We start from the raw sequence: 22,425 nt of genomic DNA on the forward strand, positions 1-22,425 counted from the left end.
TAATAGCTTTGGAAACGAAGATTAGTTACTTAATCTTTCTGTGCCTTAGTTTTGTCAACAATAAAATGGGGCTAATAAAAGCACCTACCTTTAGTACAGTTGTGAAGATTAAATATATTATTGTATGTAAAGTGGCACTAGTGCTATAAAAGTGATAGCTATTAGTGGCAATAGTATTTCTACTACTAGAAAGTAGTGTCTTTTACAGAGAAATTTCTGGCATTAATTCTTGACACAAAATAGAGACTTTAAAATGTTTGATGAATGAATTCTGCATGTGTTTTACTCAATCTTTGAAGGACAAGTTCAAAGCAGGAACTGCACACAAAGGTGATAAATGTTTCCAAAACGTGTTGTACACCTGGGAAATGAATGTGGATTTTATGACCAAGTGATTTTATTTCTTACCATGCTCAAATCTGCTAATTTGGAACTTGTGGCCTTCAAAAATCTCAGTTCCTCTCAAACTCCTCTAGTAAATCAATTGAAGGCAACAGTGCATGAATTGGGCAGGGTGATAGTCACGCCTTGTGATTTAGCTTGGGAGCTGATGGCCTTGTGCTGTCAGGGAAGAAAGGCAAGAACAATTGTGGAAGCACAGAGACTTAATGCAAATTAAAAGTTTTGTGGGGTTTTTTTGGAGGGGCATGTATGTTTTATTTTTTAAGATCACCTATTTAGACTTGTAAAGGAAGGGTGGGAGCCTTTGAATATGTTAGATATTTGCATGATTACAGTGTTACTGTCTTAACAGCCAATGTGGGGAATGAGTTAGAAAGAAACTCCACTTCGTTCAGTATTTTATGAAATGATAATAAGTGGACAAGAATAGCAGTTTTTGGTCAGTCTAGCCACAGTCAGGGCAATAAGCCCAATGTGGTGTTTGGCAGGCATGGTGGTACCCAGGGGCAAACCAGGAAAGGTTCCTCATGCAGGATGTGTTTGCTGCTAAACTAACTGTGGAACTATAATTTTTACACATAGCGAAGGCTAGGCCTCTATTTTCCCTTTTTCATCACCATATTGGGTATGTGTGAATGTCATCAGCCAGCTTCTCAGCTTTTGTCTTTGGATTTTGAAGGAAAGAGAACTTAAGAATTTTAAGTTATTTTTTGAAGCTATGTGTTGTTTTGGAGAGACTACTGACCTAGCCTTGCAAATGATTTTTCTAAAACCAGTAAGTGACAAGACCCTGGCTTCTGGCCAGGGAAGGTTTACTGATGCAGCACACATTTGCAATGGGGTCCTCCTGTCTCATAATCTTCATCTGATCTCTTAAGACTTAGCCTAAGGGAACAAAAGTATCTCTTTGGAGAAAAGGCAGTATCATATCAAAGCTTCTACCTAGAAACCAAGGGAGGTGAAAAAGAGTCTCTAAGAAAGTGATTTTTCTCTCCCAAGCTTTTTGCCTGTACATTAAATTTGTGGCCAGTGCTTCATTCTTGTGGTGGACTCATTGTGGGTCTCTCCCATTTTCTTTCCACCTAGCCCAGTGCCTCTGTGACTGTAGCTGATGTCTGACTTTTGATACTTTTAGCCAGCTTCTGGAGTTGCTCTCTTTACTGAAACTCCATTTTTCCTCTTAACTGAAACTCCAAAGATCTGGCATCTCCCTTGCAACAAACTTCTGCAGTGAGGATCCACTGATCGCAAAGTTAATACTTCTAATAGATCAATGTAAGGTTGGAAAGCAGAGTGCAGACCATAGGTCAGGTAAAGGAGGAATTAGTATGATTTTTTGAAAGGTAGGAGAACATTTTTCAATATGAAAAGGTTGTGTTGCATCTGAGTGTTAATGAAACTTGAGTTGGTGCTAACTTTAAGACCTATTTGAAACATTTGCATTTACATCATGTAAAACTTTTGCTTCTACCTTGACTTAATATTTGTGGCGTAAAGCCCATTTCATTGTGAATTCCTGGTGTGTTTTTTTGTTTGTTTGTTTTGTTTTGGACATTGTTTCTAACATGCTTAAGTGGTATTAACGTTATTCCTCATGATGATAATTTAACTTGAATAAGTCTCACCATATCTGAAAGAGAAAGGCACATTTCTGCACTTCGTTCAGATCTCTGCTTACATGTCACCTTCCTTGGCCACCCTTATTAGAAGTTCTTGTCTGCTGTCACTCTTTATCTCATTATTATTTTTTCATAGAAATTAATTGCTGTCTACACTTTACTGTATTCGTTTGTTTATTATATGTGTTCCTCTGCCAGGGTATAATTTCCACAAGGACAGGGACTGTTTTATCCACTGCTAGAGTCCCATTGCTTAGAATGGGGATTGGTAAACTACAAACCACAGCCCAAATCTGGCCCATCGCTTGTTTTTGTACTGCCTGAGAACTAAGAATGATATTTTCATTTTTAAAGGGTTAAAACAGGGGTAAAAAATCTGAGGAATAAGGAATGATATGCAACAGAGAGCATATGTGGGCCACAAAGCCTAATATATTTATTGTCTGACCCTTTAGAAAACACATCTGCTAGCCTCAGTGCCTTGCTTTTAAGCAGTTCCTCAACAAATTTTTGTGCAATGAATGAATGACTGGTAATTGGATCACTTGATTTTAGAATCTCGATATACCTCAAATGATGCCTTATAAACATTTGGAATTCAGTAGTTTCTTGAATAAGGTCATGAAGATATAAAAACACATTAATGTCACTGAAAATAATAGTGTGGTAAAATTTTTTTGTAGCTCCGAGTTGTAGCACTTAAACCCTATATAGCCACAGGAGCATCATGCATCATTGCTTTATAGTAAACTATTGCTGACAAATCTCCTGGTGGTACTGTAAGTATCCAAAAGAAAAACATTTAATAGTGATGGACACAAAAGATGTTTCTTGATTTGTGCCCCACCTCATATAAAAGTGTACTCTTTTAGAGTAATGTTTCCAAGTCTACCGCCACGCCATCCTGAACAAGCCCGATCCTGTCTGATCTCGGAAGCTAAGCAGGGTCGGGCCTGGTTAGTACTTGGATGGGAGACCACGTAGGAAGACCAGGTGCTACAGGTGTAAAAAATAAAAAATAAGGGATTGTAAGCTGACAGGGTCCTTTCAATCTGTGAAGTCAACCAAGGGCTGCCTTGCCTAAAAATAAATAAATAAATAAAGTAATGATTCCAAAGCTGTGTCTCAGGATCACTTGTGTCTGACTCTCCTCACAGGGAACTTGTTTAAAAAAGTGGATTCTTTGACTTCACCACAAACTCACTGAATCAGAATCAGTGGAGGGAGGCCTCAGGAGTTTGTTTTATGAGCTCCATATGTGATTCTGATGTTCACTAAGGTGGACAATAATTGTTCTGAATTCAGCTATTGGCTAGAGTGGTAGGAAGGGAAGGTCAAACTTTACTATATCTATCTAGAGCAAATGCTTATATCATCAATGGACAAACTGTGTGGCAGTGTTTCCCAGGCTTCCATGTCATATGAATCACACTTGAGGATTTTGGTAAAATGTAGATTTTGATTCAGGTCTGGAGTGGGACCTATGGTTCTGTATTTCAAACAAGCTGCTAAGTGTTGCTGATGGTACTTTTTCTTGGATCTCGTTTAGTGTAACACAAGATTGGAGCAGGAGTTGGCCAATTTTTTCTTTAAAGGGTCAGAGAGTAAATGTATTTGGATCTGTGACTCATATAGCTTCTGTTGCAAATGCTTAAATCTGCTGTTTTAGTATACATAAATGAATGGGTGTGGCTGTGTCCCAAAAAAACTTTTTTTTACAAAAACAGGTGACCAGTCAGATTTGGCCTGAGGGGCACAATTTGTCAACCCTGGACTAGAGAATTATACTGATTATTATCACTGTTCTTTAGAATTATGAAGCAACTCCTATATGACAGGTAATTTGCTATATGCTTTCTTTCATTCATTTGCATCCTGGTATAATGTACAAAACTAAAGATCTGGAAGGTTAATTAAGGAAATTTTTCAAGTACGCACAGCTACCAGGTGGCAGAATCAGGACTTGAACCCTGAAATCTGAGTGTTTTTTTCTACTATACAAAGTAGTTTTCACATTAGGAATAAGTCTTGCTTTGGAAATAGCTTTTATTTTGAAGACCTTCTAGCATGTAACCTTCATGAGAGCAGGAGTTTTTTTGTTCTGTTTTCTCTGTATCCTCGCTGCTTAGAAGAGTGCCTGGAACGTAGTAAGTACTCACTAAACAGTTATTGAATGAATGGCTATTTCATGATTTCCCACTTCTAATATTAATGTTCTCATAGAAAGAGATTTCAGAAGTAAAGTAACACAACCAGTGACATAGTTAGTATAAGTCCTAGAACTCAGATCCTTCTACACACTGGTTCCTTCATACTCAGCAGTCTCCTTCATACTTAGCAGGTCACTTAAATTTGATGAGTACCATTTGCAAGGAGTCTAATTGTTACCTTGTGGCTTCTAACAGATATTATTCCCTCTTAATTTTGAGCTTCACTTTCTCCCTAGCATTGGAAATAAAGTTGTCTTTTGGCAAACCATCCTGGTGAATGGAGGTTCAAGGATTATTCCTGAGGCAAGAGATCCTAGACAAAACCTGTATCTTGTGATTGGGGAGCTTCTCCAACAAACTAAATAGTCAAGTCTTATGCCACCAATCAAGAAATAAGGAGCTTGGCAGAAGGTTAATACACCCCTTTCTTCTTTTTTCTCTGTAGTTTCTCATTTTAGGACACTTAATAATGGGTTTCTTGGTAACAATATTGCATATTATTAGAAACACACTGTAATCTGCACAGTTCTCTGACACAAAGTGAAAGGCAATTTGGTAGGTGTGTATAAAGCATCACAAATAATTTTAAAGAGGCCTGTGTGAAGGAGACAAAAAAAATAGCTGTCCAGAAGTGGAATTTCTAAAGTGAAGATGCTGAATGGCTAAGAGTCTGGCTTTTGATCCTGAGGAGGCAAGAAGAAAGGCGCAGCTGCTGAAGCTACAAGGAGAACTGACTTGACAAGTCATATAGATTTATCATTCTTAAGCATTCTTGCCCCCACTGACCTAATTATGTCACCTGTGAGCCAACTTTGTACCTGTGTAAGACTCCCACATAACATCAAGTCTTTGTAGTGAAATTTCTTACAAAATTTTTCTCTCTGTGCTCTGCTTGAGCAGCCCGCTTGACTTAGAATGAGAAACCATAACATTTCAATTTGGGGGTTTATTTATTAACAATTTTATTATTATCATACCTTCTAGAAGTCAGCTGGCAAGGAAGAGATACATTTGTATCTGTTGTGTACCTCTACCTCATTCATTCATTTATTCATTTGACAAGTCTTTTCATGCCGGCTATGTATCAGGTAGCTTGTAATGAGAAGACCTCGTGTACATTTATTTGACACTAGTCTTTTATTCCTCAGCTGTGTTTTTTAAGGAAATGAACACTGTGAAAGAGATGATAATTTTATTTTATTTTTTCAAGTTATAGGCATGGAAGTGTTTGTTTTTTGTTATCATTGATGGATACTAAGCATAGGTACCTATTAAGGCAGTGTTCTCAATGTGGAAAAACAGTCTTTGCCCTTAAGGAACTTTTAATGCTGGCGGATGGAGATATATTATGAACAAACACAGAAGAGTAAACATCAGCTGGTGATGAGCTGTAAGGAGAAAAATAACACAAGAATCAAGGGGTTGGGGAAATAGAGTGGGAATGGGGGTGGTAGTTACTTCAAATAGAGTCATCAGGAAAGGCTTTTACCATGAGATGCCATTTAGACACAGACCTGAAGATTACTGGGAGAAAGTGATTCAAGTGGAGGGTGCAGCAAATGTACAAGCTGTAAAGAGGAGGGAAAGGAGTAGAGGTGGTGAGGTTAGAGAGTTAATTGGAGTGAACACTGTACTTCCAGACAAGGGTTGTGATATAGATAGAATTGGGCCTCAAAGGCCATTGTGAAGACTTTGGCTTCTACCTTGATTAAAATGCAAGATCTTGGAGGATTTCGAGCAGGAAACATTATATAACTTACACTTTAAAAGATCACTCTGGTTGGTGTGTTGATGTGCAGAAGGGCAAGAGCAGAGTCAGGGAGACCAGTTAGGAGGCTGCTGAAATAATCCTGGCAAGAAATATGGGTGTCTTGGATGAAGGTAGTAGCTGTAGAGGTGGTAAAAACTAAGCAGACTCTGAAAATGTTGTCAAATGGAGCCAACACGATTTTGGTGACAGATGGAATGTAGATTGTAAGAGGAAGAGATCAAGGATGATGCAAATGTATTTGGCTTTGAGCAACCAGAAGGGAGGAGTTGCTGTTTCTAAGATGAGGAAGTATATGGGAGGAACATGTATGTATGGGTGGAAATGGAACCAGGAGTTTGACTTGGGGTATGATGATTTGAAATGTTTATTAGCCATTCAGATGAAGATGACAGGAAGGCGCCTGGATTATGTGGTGGTGAAGATTAGGTAGGAGAATTTGGAAGGTGATGATGTTAGTAATAGCAGTTAGTATTGTGTGCCTATAATTTGGGTTGTATGAGCAAAACAAAGAACATTCTTTTCCATGTGTCTGATTTCAGAATCAGTGATAAAACAAAAATTATACAGGTAGAGAAATGAAATTTCAACTATGCTACTGTTAATGACAGGATTAGAGAATGTGGCTTTGGGTCTATGGCAAAATGTACTTGCCCACACTTTACTGTTGAATCAGATAGACTCAACTACCAGGTGTGATGGAGGAGGACATTTTCAAGGGTGGGTCCTTACTGCATGGAACTGAGCAGATCAGAACGTTAGCACCTGCTCAGGTAGGCAGGTTCTAAAAGAGAGCCTACCACAGACACACCTTTGAATGTCTACTTTCTTTTCCTTAAACTTTCTAATCACCCAGTTGCATGTCATTTCTCTTCCTCTTGAGAGGGGTTCCTGAGGTTTGGGGAGAGAAGCCAAGGTGAGCATTAACTCTAGCTAATGGAGTATAACGAGTCAGGAATACATGTCTCCTCACCTATTAACTGAGTGTTAGATGATTTACACAAATTGTTTCATATAATCTTTGTATTTTTATCACCATTTTACAGATGTGGCAACTCAAGCTTACAGATACCACTTTACCTAAGATAATATAGCTAGGAATGGGAAGACCTCCTGTGCATTTGACATTTGTCTTTTATTCCTCAGCTACGTTTTATAAGGAAATGAACACTGTGAAAGAGGTGATCATTTTATTTTATTTGTTCGAATTATAGGCATGAAAGTGTTTGTTTTTTGTTGCTGTTGATGGATCCTAAGAGTGAATGCCTATTAAGGGAAACTTTTATTCAAAGTCACAAAAGAATTAAGAAAAGTAGCTCTTCCATCCGAACTAAATATTTATACACAATTTAAATCAACAGAAAAGATGGTAGACTATTCATTCTTATTGGACTTATTTTTAGGAAAACTTATTATTGGGGTCCTTAGAAAGACATGCTACTATAAATTTGGATCCCATATTTCATACAAAGTCAGATTTCAGTCATGGACAGTTCTAGACCCTATCTCTGTGTATATCTGTCGAATCTGATTATTTCATTGTCTTTGAAGAGTAAGTAACTTTATTTAAAATGGAAATATTCTGAAATAATCCAGAACTTGTTATTTTTTCTCATATCTACTTGCTCTCATACTACTACTGAGTGAGGAAAAGGTTGGAGTAGAAAAGTACTGAGTCTTCAGAAGGAATGTGGATTTTTATTATTCTTGGTCTTCCTCAGACTGTTGGTAATGTTGTACTATGTCTCATCTTCCCCTCGTTTTTAGGTAATGCTTCCCTACTGTGACTCTACCCTCCAATTCAGATGAACATTTACACAGGCTCACTACATTACTTTATTTATTTTGCATAACAGCCCTCTGAATTACCCTTTTAATTATCGTTCTTTATTGATAAGAAAACTTGCCATAATCAAGTACTTGTGGTTACACAGGTAGTGGCAGAGCTGGTTCCTCAGACCTTGGCCTTATGATTCCCTTATGATTCCAGGTCCAGTGTTCTGTTCTTATGTCACCTTCTCTCATCAGCTCCAATAAAACTCTTCCCTGAGCTATGCCATGGTTTCCAAACTGTGTTCTAATTCTGCCCCAGAGCCCTCTTTCACCCTCAGAATCCTTCATCGTTCTGCAGAGATTTCTGCCAAGCTCCTACCCTGTTCCGAAGGTCCTCCTGGTTTGATTTTTTTCTCTCCTTACTAAAAGCGTCAGCATGATGTTGACCTCTGGCTTGGGTCACTGACAGTGCCCCTCTCTGAGTAATAGTCACATTAACATCAGTAGATTTCTGCTTATTCTTTCTTACATCAATTATTTGGTAGTAGGATGGACACCTTTCTGTGTCCCCAATAGAACCCAAGATAAAGCCTTGTACAGAAAAGCAGAAATGGTCATTGAATTGATCTGAAGTGTCCTGTAGAAGGCCTCGCATGTTTATTAAAGGAAGAGAAGCTGCTAAGTGAGCCTCTCCTTTTTACTCCAACCCTCATACTCTGAAGTGTGTCCATTAAGATAAGGTTAATACTAGATAAATAAAATTAAAACTCAGGGACTGCCTGGGGAAAGCCAGTAAAGGCGCCAGGCCCTACATAGCCATGCAAGACAGCATTAAACTTTGTGCATTCAAGAATAAATTAGAGTGGGTATGGATGGTGTAAGACAGCATATCTGGATGATAAAGGATAAGGAAATACAAGACATTTAAAGCATCTTATACATAGTAAGGACTCCACAGTAGCTGCTGTTTCAGAGTCTGGTGGCTAAGAGGACTGAATCCTGATTCTGCCCCTTGCTAGCTGTGCGACCTTAAATCCTGAACTTAAAAGCTCAAAATTCTTATCTGTTACACTGAAAATGATGTTCTCGAACTCATTAGATAGTTTTGGCATATAAAGTGTGGGTGGAAGTATGATTAATGTAATAGGCACAATAATGGCTCCCTAATGAGGTCCACTTCCTAATCCCTGGAACCTGATGGATTAAATTAAGGATCTTCAGATGGGGAGATTGTCCTAGATGATTCGGGTGGGTCCAGTGTAATCACAAGGATTCATATGAGTTAAAGAGGGAGATGGGAGTGTCAGAATCAAAGACCCGATGACAGAAGCAGAGAATGGAGTGATGTGTTTGCTGCCTTTGAATATGGAAGAGGGCTGTCAAGTAGAGCTGGTAGAAGCTGGAGAAGACAAGGAGAAGGAACACAGCCCTGTGGATACTTAGATTTTAACCTAGTGAAATCCATTTCGGACTTCTGCCATCCACAATAGTAAGATAATATTTGTGATGTTCTAGGCCACAAAATTTGAGGTAATTTGTTATAGCACTTAATAGGAAACAAATACAGTAAGTATTAGAAAATAATCTGTATTGTTGTAGCTGTTACTATTATATTTTGAATTACTTAGAGCAGCCGCTTAGCCTGTCTAGGCTTTAGTTGCCTCACTCACTGGGTGCAATCACTGCCCCACACCACTGGGGTTCCCTACCTGAGCCATAGGCTCCTTTGGAAGGGTGTTACATAATGTCTATACACTGTTCTCATAACTACGTTTTTAATTCATAAAATAATATTAGTATTGCAACAAAGGAAACCCATTATATTGAAATAATAGTTATCAAACATTTTAAAATGTGCACTAAAGTGAAATTTGAACCTTAGTAACACGTTCAAAAAGATCTTGTGGCAGGCCTAATAATGACTGCAGTTTTGAAGTAGTAATGAGCATAAATGATACCTGCAAAAACTAAAATATAAGAGGAAATACCAGTTTTTTTTTCTTTGTGACAAAATCACAGGTACTGCTGATACTATTGCATTTCATTTCCTGTATTCATCATTGAAGGAAATGCTAGATTTCAGTTGGAAGTTAGTGTAATAAAGATGTGACTTTTTCTCTCCTCATCCAAGTTCCACTCATCATGCTCCCACCCCACCCTCGCCAACTGTGGACCCCTTGGGGGCCCCAGGGCCTCAGGTATGATGCCTGGGGAGAAACATTGTGAAAAGACCACAGGGAAGAATGGTGACACTTCAAGATCTTAATACTTATATTAAGAGACATTGTATGTATTCTGTAAATCGTCAGGGTTGAAGGGATGATATGTCCCTTTAGACAAGGAAGTGATTACTCTGATTCTTTTGTGAAACACCAAAGCCATTCTTGTAAAGCCAGCTAAGTTTATTTGGGCCTCATGGTTTTCAATGTTATTTGTAATGATAACTGACCAGGAGAGAGGAGGTAGCAAATAAATGATTTTAGAGTAGGGTAGAATGGTAAGAGTGAAATTAATTTCATATAAGCAAAGCATAAAACAGAATGAAAGGAATAAATAGTGTTGTAAGAATTTCAATGAAGTTGCTTCTTGGATTGGTAACAGTGGTTAGAAAAATTTTCTTGATCAAGAATATGAAAGAAGGTCTAGTAAATAGTGCTGATTGCTGTCACTGAGCAGTATAGACAACCAAGCTTCAATCAGAATTCATAAGACAGCTTATTTGATGACATATCAAATGGTTTATTTGGTGAGAGTTTTAGGCTTAAATCTGGCATATTTCTTTGCACACAGTAGGCATGCAAGTGTTTGTTCTATTGGTCTGACTTGATAACATTTTACATCCTATTTACCTTTTGGATTATATTATTTTTAAAAGTCAATATTTGTTTTCACTAGACAATTTAGAAAGACAGCTATGACAGCCACAAGTAAGAAGTGGCTTTCAAAACTGTCCACACCTGCCATGTAAAAAGAGTGAACATAATACATTTTTATTTTGTTAACATGAGGCTCAATAGGATTGCAAAATTAATACCAGTAGAGCTTTCTACAGGCGGTTTCTATCACAGATTTACTGGAAAAGCACTCGCAAATATCTTTGTAAGTGATGGATTTGACAGCCGTATCTTTAAATAGAAGACAGAGAGCTGTTAGGTACTTACCATAGTTTCAACATGTCAATATTTTCTTTTGGATAAAAATTACATATGGGTAAAACACCTGAATGAGGCGTAGTTATTGGGAGTGTGCACTCATGGCTTGCTCTTGTGGCAAGGGTTAAAGTTCAGGGTGGCAATGGCATGGATTCTAAGGGGTACTGGAAGAACTTGCATAATTCATAATGCATATCATCCAAGACATTTTTCCCCCTGGAAAAGAAATCAAATGGGGTTGTTTTCATGGTTTATAAATCTGCAACTATTATATCTTCTTGTTGCTTTGATGGTGTATTTCCTGTTTTATTTTCATTGCTCTGAGTTTACACCTAAATTAACAGCATGGTATTTTGGCAGTGGTTCAAAGTTATTGATTTTTGGTACATTTTTCACCATCAGTGAGTGTATGAATGGCATTATTTCAGAACTTAAAAAATAATTTAATTTGTAAGTATTGACTATTAAAATGATGGCACAATAGTGAGTCAAATAGTTTGCAGAATCAGTTTCTGTAATACTATCAAAGTCTGTAGATATCTGCATACCAGCTAAATTGGAACCTTTGTGTTATAGTACAGTTGTTAATTCCCATGGCTCATGGACTTGGAAGTGAAATTCTTCACATTTTGCTTAATCGTGGAGGGCTTACATTGTTTCTAATTTTGTATATGAAATGAACTTTAATAATACTTCATATCTCATTTCAAATTTATGTATTTCAAAACTGCAAAATAGCAACCATATTACATTGGAAACATTAAATTTTTATAAAATAACTCTAAGCTGCATACTGTTATAGCAAACTTTAAGTTCCTGTCAAAATTATTTTGGTGTACTGGAATTCCACTGTATTAGTAATCTAGATTAAAAAACTGGCGATTCAAAAGAGACATTGGTTCTGATTCATACTGATCAGATGTGCTTTCAGTGTTTTAATTTGTACTTTAAAATGTTCAAATCCACAGTGACCATCATATTAAAGTAGAATACATATAAATGGCTTGTTGCTGACCATAAAACTTAGTACTGTATTCTAGGGGTATAAGGGCATTCGTAGGAAGTGATCACTAACTATGCAGGCTTATTCAATTATTGTAGATTTTAATACTATTTGAAAATATTTGTTGCCCCTCTGCTTCCTGCCTCACTGACATTATGTTTGATCGTATAGTTTGCTTTGGCCAATGTTATCTGAGTAAAGTGACATGTACCTCCTGAGCAAATGTTTGAGTTAGTTGGGGTTTCCATGTTCTCTATTCCTTCTGTCATGATGAGGGTCAATATTCCAGATAAAGCCTGCTCCCTTGCTTTGTGTCCTAGAAAGAGAGTGACCTGGAGCCAGAAGCATTGTTCATCTTCGCTGGACATTTGACATAGGTTAGATATAAACTCTTGTAAACTACTCAGATTTTAATGCTGTTTGTAATCTGTGGTGTAATTTACCCTATTCTGACTACCATGCCATACTTCTCATACTTAATTACTCCTTCTAGGTTTTTAGAGGAACAAATGATCATTTTGGTTTTGTGCATGTGGGACTTGATTTGAACCATATGGGAAAATGTAGAGTTTGGAAATATAGGTGAGAATAGACTTCGTCATAGGGAAAGCAGAGAGGTGAGAGGTGTGAAGATGAGATTTGAGACTGTTTGTGATCCGTTTAGCAAAAAAAAAAAGTAGATGGGGGTGGCTCATTCACAGGGTTTGAGTAAGCAATAAATTATTTGGGGGAAGATACGTTGGTCTAGGTTATGAGCACTTGAAGACAGCTTGGAACTTTGGAGTGCTTTTGAATAAGATGAAGACAGTAATGTTGCATTTTTGGGTGTATGCTATGGCAGCAGGATGGATAGAGGGGTTTTGAAACAATGGAAAGGCCATTCTTAGGGACTTGCTCATGGATATGAACGATTCTGTTTTCTGCTTCTCTTGTATGTATGTTCCTTCTTCTCTGTCGTGACTGGTCCCTTAACCCCTTTATTTTCTACTCTAGAGCCAACACCCCTTTTCCTAGTAAATACTTTAGAGCACTTCCTTTACTGTTCTGAGCCAAAATTCACAAATAATATAATCTACTTATACACATAATTTAAGAAAACCCTCCAACATGATGCCTTACTCTATGATAAAGGAAGAACTAAATGGAAGTAAGAAAATATTCTGTAGTTCAATATGTAAATATTCAGGCATGCTAACACTAGAGGTCACAATAACATAATCAGACAACTTAAAGTCAGTGTGGAAGAGAATGAGTCTCAGACCTTTAGCCCAGATGGACTTGTTGGTACTTCCTTCCCACCCCGAGTTTCTTCTGTGTGACTCACACATAGCAGATAGTTGCCCAGTAATTCACATGAACCATCATGGCAGATCGTGGCCTTGTCATACCCCTTGAATGCAGGAAGGTCACAACAATTGTGACTAAAACAGGTTGTTCAGAACAGAGTTATGGACCAGAGATGTTGTACTCTCATCATTTCACCAATCAAATGAACTTCTTTTCTTCCCATTTGGAAGAGTGACTGTGAGAAGGCAGCAATTTTAAACCAATTTTGTAGACCCACAGAAACAGGAGTATTGTCCTCTCTAAATTATTCACGTCTATTTCTAATTATCTAGCATAGGCTATAATAGACAATAACAAATAGATGAGTGGATCTCACATGTAATTATTTTTTTGAAACTTGGTAAGTACAAATTATTATGATTAGCCTCAGTAGATACAAAACAAACTACCTTTATAATTCAGCAATGAAGGTAAATTTCACTAAAAATCTTTTTCAAATGTTATTTCAGGTACTGAATTAGATGCCAGGGAGCAAGGAAAAAGTCTCAGTATCTAGAGAATGATGGAAAGTTATACTTAAGCTAAAGTAAACCATTCCATTAGAGTTCTGCCTTTCATTGTATAGCTCTTTATCTTAAAAGTAAGCTTGTTTTTTGACAGCAAGTTTCCAAAGAAGAAAGCACTTGAAATTCTATTTCATGTTCTATATTGTGAAAATGTGGTAATTTAATTGAAGGAAAGGCTAACTTCCTTGCCATGTAACCTTTAAGAAATGGGGTTACTGTATGCACTTGGAAAAGCTAGGTGATGTTCCACAATGTTTAGAATTACTGTATGGAGAAGGATTCTCATTCTTCTATATATGTCAGAAGGTTCTCTGGTCTGTGTTGTTCAACACTGTTGTGGTTTGGCTGCTCTTCAATGCAGAGTACTTCTGGGGGTTACATATTTATGGAACTTTGGCCATCTGCTGTTCGACTACAATCAGAATAAAGAATTTTTAATTTAAACAAAGCCATACTCATCACATGAAAGCATTTTCACAGTACTTCAAACGCACTAGGTTTTGTTGTTCTAAACACACATTGAGTTATTATTTGCTGTTTTTTAAAAATATATATTCTTTCACACACACACACACACACACACACATCTACATGCCTACATGCTGCCTTTTATTTCTGGACCAATGTGTAGGGCTCTAAACATGACAAAGATTTATTTTGACCTTCTGATTTAGCATGTAAATTAGGATACTTGAAGCAGAAGGCTTCATATTTTCTTCCAGTTCATGTGTAATGCCAACAGATTGGTATGAATCAAAATGGAACACTTAGAAGTGGATAACATTTATAAAATGTCAATTAGAGAAGGTAAAGCTGCATATAAAAGTTAGCTAATTGGTGATATCACTAGAATAGTTTTCACTATTGTTTAATACCACTATTATCATTTTACACTAGAGTTAAACTATAATATAATTTCCATCTCATTATTTTGAAAAACCTCGTGAACATAGGTGCATGTCAGTATTCTTTAATTGCATTTACCCTGAAGATCCCAGTGGCCGGTTTGCATCTTGTACCGATACACACTATAGATTCTGGGGCTCCTGGAAAACATCCATGGTTGTGTGCCACCTAACAACAGGAATACTTTCTGAGAAATGCATTGTTAGGCGATTTTATTATTGTGTGAACATTGTAGTCTGTACTTACCCAAGCCTGGATGGCATAGCCTACTGCACTCCTAGACTGTATGATATAGCCTATTGCTTCTAGGCTACAAGCCTGTATGGCATGTTACAAAACAACACAAGATCAAGTCAAGCACAAGAGAAAATGATACAATCAGGAGATATGAGCATGAAATGTATGAGGCAGCTGCCAGCGTATCATGGCATGCTGTTTTACAGCAAACATTTTATAAGTAGAGTGGACTGTAAAACAACGATAAAAAGTATAGTATAGTAAATACATAAACCAGTAACAGTCATTTCTTTTCATTATCAGGTAGTATGTGCCATACATAATTGTATGTGTGACACTTTTATACGACTAGCAGCACAGCAGGTTGTTTACACCAGCATCACCACAAACACATGCATAATGTGTTGCACTATGATGTTATGACAACACTAGGTGATAGGAATTTTCATTTCTGTTATAAGCTTATGGGACCACCATCGTATCTGAGGTTCCTTGTTGACCAAAATGTCATTATGCAGCGCATGACTGTACATGGCATTTTTATAAAGAATTTGAATGATGAGAGGAATTTTATACTTTTAAATAGTCACACTTTTTAATGATTGTTTGGGCATTACTATAATAGCCTTGATTCTGCTGCTTGGGCCTCAAAGCCTAACATATTTCTGTTTGGTCTTTTAAGAAAAAGTTTTCCCACCTTTGATCTAGATCATGGTGATAAGACTTTACCTAATTGAATTGCCCTGATAGATATGTGGTAAGTAAAAAAACGCCTGCGCCTGCCGTGCCACATTGTGGTCACAGTTAGTCTGTGAGTGTGGAAACTTTAAGAAATAAGAAGCTTCTTAATCTCACCTTTTCATAGAAGCCACTGAGAAGAGATATTGAACGATTCCCAACCTGCCTCACCCCCCCGTTCCCCCCCCCCGACCCCCCCACACACAGGGATTGCAGAGCTTACCCAGAGATACAAGGTTATGGCCAATTAGGCAAAGACAAAATAAAAAGGGATACATCAGCAAAAACAGTAATTCTTCCAAATATTTTGGCCAGTTGGCGACATGGAGTTGAGCTTCACTTGGAAATCTACATGCCAATGACAATATAGCAGGTCTTTGAATAATGTCAATAAAGTTTTCTGTTCAACATCATTTTGTTATAATGTTAATAAATGGCTTAGGAAATTAACTCTTGTTTATGTCAATTAGCCTGTGGTAAAATTCGTTTCATTATATTTTATTTCTTTTAAAGTCATAGAACCTATCTATGATGTTAAATATGTACATAAAACAATATTTATTAAATCTCCAAGCTCCATAAAAATGAAAATAATGACCCTGGCATGGTGGGTGACTTTTCCTGGAATTTATGTCCAGAGCAGATCTGGCTGTGAAAATCTGGGGTCTTAGGGAGTGGTCAAGGAAGTTAATGGGGGCATTTTTTTGGTAGCAGGCAACCGGGGCTGTTGAACACTGGGAAGCCCAGTTACCTTTGCAGCTGTGTAAGGGGTGGCATCCGCTCTCGTCTCCTTGGATGCTTGCCACACACCCACAGCTTTGGTGACAAAGCTGATGTCCCATCATTTTGATGTCACAGCTTTGCCTTCTCCTTAACCTTATTTTCAAGTCCACATCTTGCTAATGATTCCAACCCATTTCTTCACTTGCTTTGGTTCTCATTACATTTGTGGAATATGCACCTGGCAGAAGAACTTGCTTTTCTTTCTCCCTTTAGATTTTGACAAGCTTTCAAACATGCATCGATGAAATTCTTCAAAAGCAGCCTCCCCATTCTGGCTCCAGGCCCTGGAGAGCTGAGAAGCAAGTGTGGAGCAAACCTATTAGAGAGGTGGTTGTGAAGGGGGAGGCAGAAAACTCACACTTTTTGAGTTTGGGCAGGTTGCCTAGCCACTTCTGTGGCTCAATTTTTTCATATAAGCAAAAGATCTACTCCGTGTTTCCATCTGTTTTGAAAAGTTTGATTCTGTAAGTGACACTAGGATAGTATCTATTAAAAAATTTGCCTTTATACCACAAACTTAATTGCTTAAAACAATACAGATTTATCATTTTACAGTTCAAGAGGCGAGAAGTCCTAAGACCAGGTATCTGCAGGGCCAGTTCCTTCTGTATGTTTTAGGAGAAAATTCATTTCTTTGTCCTTTCCAGCTTCTGGAGGCTGTCCTCATTCTTGGCATGTGACCTCTCATAGCTTTGCCTTTTCTCCCTCAGCTTCCCTTGTCATATTGCCTTCTCTCTGCCTCTGAGCCTACTGTTTCTCTCTTATAAGGACCCTTGTGATTACATTGAGCCCAGCAGAATAATCTCCCTATTTCAGGATCCTTAATGTAATCACACCTACAAAGTTCCTTTGCCAGGTAAGGTCATGTATTCATAGATTCTGAGAATTAGGATGTGGACATTTGGGGAGGGGCAGGGAGTAGGTAGCTTTATCCATCTATCATGCCTTCCTAATATGACTCTGTTCAAAAACAGAAATGGATGGTTCCCTGTTGCTAAGAAAATATTTTCAAGATTTATTTTTCTTTTAAAATAAAGACTACAATAAAACAGATTGCAGCTTCCCTTTTTCCCTGATTATGATGAAGCTCAGGAATATATTTAAACTTAATTATTATAACCATATTATTTAAATGTGCATATTTTATCTTCCTTGGTCTTATTTTATTTTGTATAACATAATTTTATTAGTTTGTCTTCTCTGAAAAAGGCAGTTTACAATTTTATCCTATGTATAGATATTAAAAATATTGAGTGACATCCCTATATTCTTTTTAGAAGTAGCAAGGAATCTGAATGCTTAACTCAGGCATTGTGTCTCTATATTTAGGCTAATTTTTTTTTTCAGCTTCATCCTATAATCACTGACTTATATATTCTACTACAACCAGCATGTGGTTTATATAGGATCTTAAGAACTTAGCCTACGTGCTTATAAATTTGCTCATAGTTCTTTAAATTGTTTTTTAAATTTTGTATTAGTTTTAGGTATAGAGTAGAATGGTTAGACATTTACATAATTTATGAAGTGATCCCTCCGATTACTCTACCACCCATCTGGCACTACACACAGCCATTAAAATCATATTGACTATATTTCCTATGTTGTACTCTACATCCCTGTGACTGTTTTTGTAACTACAAATTTGTCCTTCTTTATTCCTTCATCTTTTTTGCCCAGCCCCCCAAACCCCTCCTCTCTGACAATCACCAATTTGTTCTCTGTATCTGTGAGTCTGTTTCCATTTAGTTTGTTAATTTATTTTTTTCCTTTAGATTCCCCATATAAGTGAAATCATATGGTATTTATCTTTCTCTGTCTGACTTATTTCACTCAGCATAATACCCTCTAGGTCCATCCATGTCATTGTAAACGGTAAGATTTCATTATTTTTTATGGCTGAATAATATTCCATTGAATATTATGTACTATAATTTCTTTATCTAATCATCTATAGATGAGCACGTAGGTTGCTTCCATATCTTGGCTATTGTGAATAGTGTTGCCATGAATGTAGGGATGCATAGATCTTAACAAACTATAGTGTTTTGGTTTTCTTTGGCTAAATAACCAGAAACACAATTGCTGGGTCAAAAGGTAGCTCTGTTTTTAATTTCTTGAGGAACCACCAGACTGTTTTCCACAGTGGCTGTATCAGTTTGCAGTCCCACTAACAGTGTACGAGGATTCCTGTTTCTCCACATTCTCGCCAGCACTTGTTGTTTTTTGATTTATTGTGAGGTGATATCTTATTGTGGTTTTAATTTGCAGTTCTCTGATGATTAGTGAGTGACCTTGAGCACCTTTTCATATGTCTATTGACTATCTGTATTTCCTTTTTGGAGAAATACCTATTCAGATCTTGTGCCCATTTTTTAAACTGGATTGTTTTTTTGTTTGTTTGTTGTTGTTGATGTTGTTGTTTTGTTATTGAGTTGTATGAGTTCTTTATAAATTAGCCCCTTGTCAGCTGTATCATAGCCAAATAGCTTCTCCCCTTTAGCAGGTTTTATTTTGTTTTTTTCTTTATTTTTTAATTGTTTATTGAGGTAACGTTGGTTAATACAATTACATAATTTTCAGGTGTACATTATAATTTGACATCTGTATATTCTATTTGACATCTGTATATTCTATTGTGTATTTACCACACAAAGTCCAGTTTCCTTCAGTGACCATATATTTGATCTCTTTTACCCACTTTACTCTCCCCCTAACCCCCTGTATTTGACCCCCTTTACTCCGTCTACCTCGCCCCTCCTCCCCCACCCACTATCCTCTGGTAACCACTAGTCCATTGTCCATGTCCAGGAGTCTCTGTCTGTTTGTCCTGTTCATTTTTTTGCTTTTAGGTTTATATCCCACATAAAAGTGATATCATGTGACTTTTAACTTTTTCTGTCTGGCTTATGTCGCTTAGCATGATTATCTCGAGGTCCATCCATGTTGTCACAAATGGCAGTATTTCATCTCTTCTTATGGCTGAGTAATATTCCATTGTATATATGTACCAAAGCTTCTTTAGCCAATCATCTATCGTAGGACACTTCTGTTGCTTCCATGTTCTGGCCACTGTGAATAATGCTGCTATGAACATCAGAGTGCCAATACCTTTTCGAATATGAGTTTTCAAGTCTTTGGGGTAAATACCCAGTAGAGGAATTGCTGAATCATATGGAAGATCAATTCTTAGTTTCTTGAGGAACTTCCGTACTGTTTTCCATGCTGGTTGTACCAATTTGAAGTCCCACCAGTAGTGTATGAGGATTTTTTTCTCCACATCCTCTCCAACTCTTGTACTTGTCCTGTTGATAACAGCTGTTCTAACCGGTGTGAGATGGTATCTCGCTGTGGTTTTGATTTACATTTCCCTAGTAGCTAGCCATATTGAGCATCTTTTCATATGTTTGTTGGCCATTTATATGTCTTCTTGGGAGAAGTATCTGTTCAGGTCCTCTGCCCATTTTTTTGACTGGATCATTTGTCTTTTTGTTGTATGCATTCTTTGTATTTTGGATATTAGGCCTTTATTGGAGGCATTGCTTGCAAGTATATTTTCCCATTTGGATGGCTGTTTTTTTACCTGTTGACTGTTTCTTTTGCTCTGCAGAAGATTTTTAATTTGATGTAGTTCCATTCATTTATTTTTACTTTTACTTCCTTTGCCTTTAAGATCAAATTCGTGAAATCCTCTTTAAGTCCAAGGTCCATGAGTTTTGTTCCTATGTTTTCTTCTATGCATTTTATTATTTCAGGTTTTATATTTAGATCCTTAATTCATTTTGAGTTAATTTTGGTGTGTGGTGGTAGACAACAGTCTATTTTCATTTTTTTGCAGGTAGGTTTCCAATTTTCCCTGCACTATTTATTGAAGAGGTTTTCCTTTCTCCATCGTGTGATTTTTTTTTTTTCTGAAAATTATTTGCCCATATAAACATGGATTTACTTCTGGATTCTTGATTTTGTTTCACTGATGCATGTGTCTGTTTTGCTGCCAATACCATGCTGCTTTGATTACTCTCTCTTTATAGTATAATTTGAAGTTGGGCAGAGCGATGTCTCCAGCCTCATGCTTTTTTCTCAGGATGGTTTTGGCAATTTGGGGTCTTTTGTGCTTTTATACAGTTTGATGAATTTTTATTCTATTTTTTAAAAAATACCGATGGTATTTCGATGGGGATTGCATTAAATCTGTATAATGGTTTAGGTAATATGGTCATTTTAACTATGTAGATTCTTCCAATCTGAAAACGCTTAATATCTATCTTTCCATTTCTTCGTATCTTCTTTGATTTGTTTTAATAGGGTCTTATAGTTTTCATTATATAGGTCCTTCACATGTTTTGTTAATTTATTCCTATTTTATTCTTTTTGTTGCAATTGCAAAAGGAATTATTTTTTATACTTTTTCTGACACTTAATTATTAGCGTATAGGAACCCTGTGGATTTTTGAACACTGATTTTGTATCCACAAGCTTTACTATATTTGCTTATTGTTTCTAGTAGTATTTTTGTGGAGTCTTTAGGGTTTTTTATATAGAGAATCATGTCATCTGGAAAATATGAGTTGCCTTTTGTTTTGTTGATGTTTTCCTTTGCTATGCAGAAATATTGTAGTATGATGTAGTCCCATATGTTTATTTTTTCTTTTGTTTCCCTCGTTTGAGGAAATATATCAGAAAAAAAATGTATCAATAGCAATATGAGCGAGTTTACTATGTTTTCTTCTCGGAATTTTGCAGTTTTGGGTCTTATATTTAAGTCTTTAATTCATTTTGATTTTATTCTTGGTATAAGGTGATCCAGTTTCATTTTTTTGCATGTATCTGTCCAGTTTTCCCAACACAATTTGTTGAAGGGATTGTCTTTATCTCGTTGTTTATTCTTATCTCCTTAGTTATAGATTAAATGACCATATAGGCATGGATTTATTTCTGGTCTCTCTATTCTGTTCCACTGATTGATGTGTCTGTTTTTGTGCCAGTACCATGCTGTTTTGATTACTATGGCCTTGTAATATAGTTGATATCAGATAGTGAGATACCTCTAACTTTGTTCTTCTTTCTCAAGATTGCCATGGCCATTTGGGATCTTTTATAGTTCCATATAAATTTTTGCATTATTTGTTCTAGTTCTCTGAAAAATGCTATTTGTATTTTGATAGGCATTGCATTGAATCTATAGATTGCTTTGGGTAGTATGGCCATATTAATGATGTTGATTCTTCCTACCCATTAGCCTGGGATATGCTTCCATTTCTTTGTTTCTTCTATGGCTTCTTTTTACAATGATTTATTATTTTCTGAGAACAGATCCGTTACCTCCTTGGTTAATTTGATTCCTAGGTATTTTATTATTTTTGATGTAATTGAACATGGGGCTGTTTTATTAATTTCTCTTTATGATTGTTCATTGTTGTTGTATAAAAATGCAACCAACTTTTGAATATTAATTTGTATCCTGCTACTTTACTAAATTCATTATTCAGTTCTAACAATCTTTTTGGTGGAATCTTTAGGGTTCTCTATACTGTTATGTCATCTGCAAATAATGATAGTTTTACTTCTTCCTTTCCAATTTGGATGCTTTTAATTTCTCTTTCTTGTCTGATTACTGTAGCTAGGACATCCAATATTATGTTGAATAGAAGTTCTGAAAGTGGGTGTCCTTGTCTTGTTCTTGATCTTAAGGAAAACACTTTTAGACTTTCCCCATTAAGTAATGATTGTCAGCACCAAGCTGATCAAGAAAGGAAGGTTTTGGTGGTGAGACACCCAGTGGAAAGAACGCATGAGGAGCTGACATGAGAATGAAATGGCAGGCACCATCTATTTTGGGGAGTGTGCTTCTGTGCTAGGGGACTGCATGAGCTTTATATGTGTCAGAGAATAATAGTGGCATTCTGCCACACATATGTGAAGTTAGGTGCAGGTGCCCTACTACATTACTGTAAGATTTTAAATCTGGAGTCCTATCCCTA

At 36.8% G+C, this 22,425-nt stretch overlaps 1 protein-coding gene and 1 pseudogene across 5 annotated transcripts in view; both read left to right on the plus strand.

Annotated features, from left to right (window-relative positions):
• The window catches only part of TAFA4 (TAFA chemokine like family member 4), a 155,248-nt gene that overhangs the window by 70,543 nt on the left and 62,280 nt on the right, over positions 1 to 22,425 (plus strand). The gene's annotated exons all lie outside the window — the stretch shown is intronic.
• On the plus strand, positions 2,908 to 3,026 carry LOC118602705 (annotated as a pseudogene).

Source organism: Rousettus aegyptiacus, unplaced genomic scaffold (assembly GCF_014176215.1).
Source record: "Rousettus aegyptiacus isolate mRouAeg1 unplaced genomic scaffold, mRouAeg1.p scaffold_m13_p_4, whole genome shotgun sequence".
Lineage (NCBI taxonomy): Eukaryota > Metazoa > Chordata > Mammalia > Chiroptera > Pteropodidae > Rousettus > Rousettus aegyptiacus.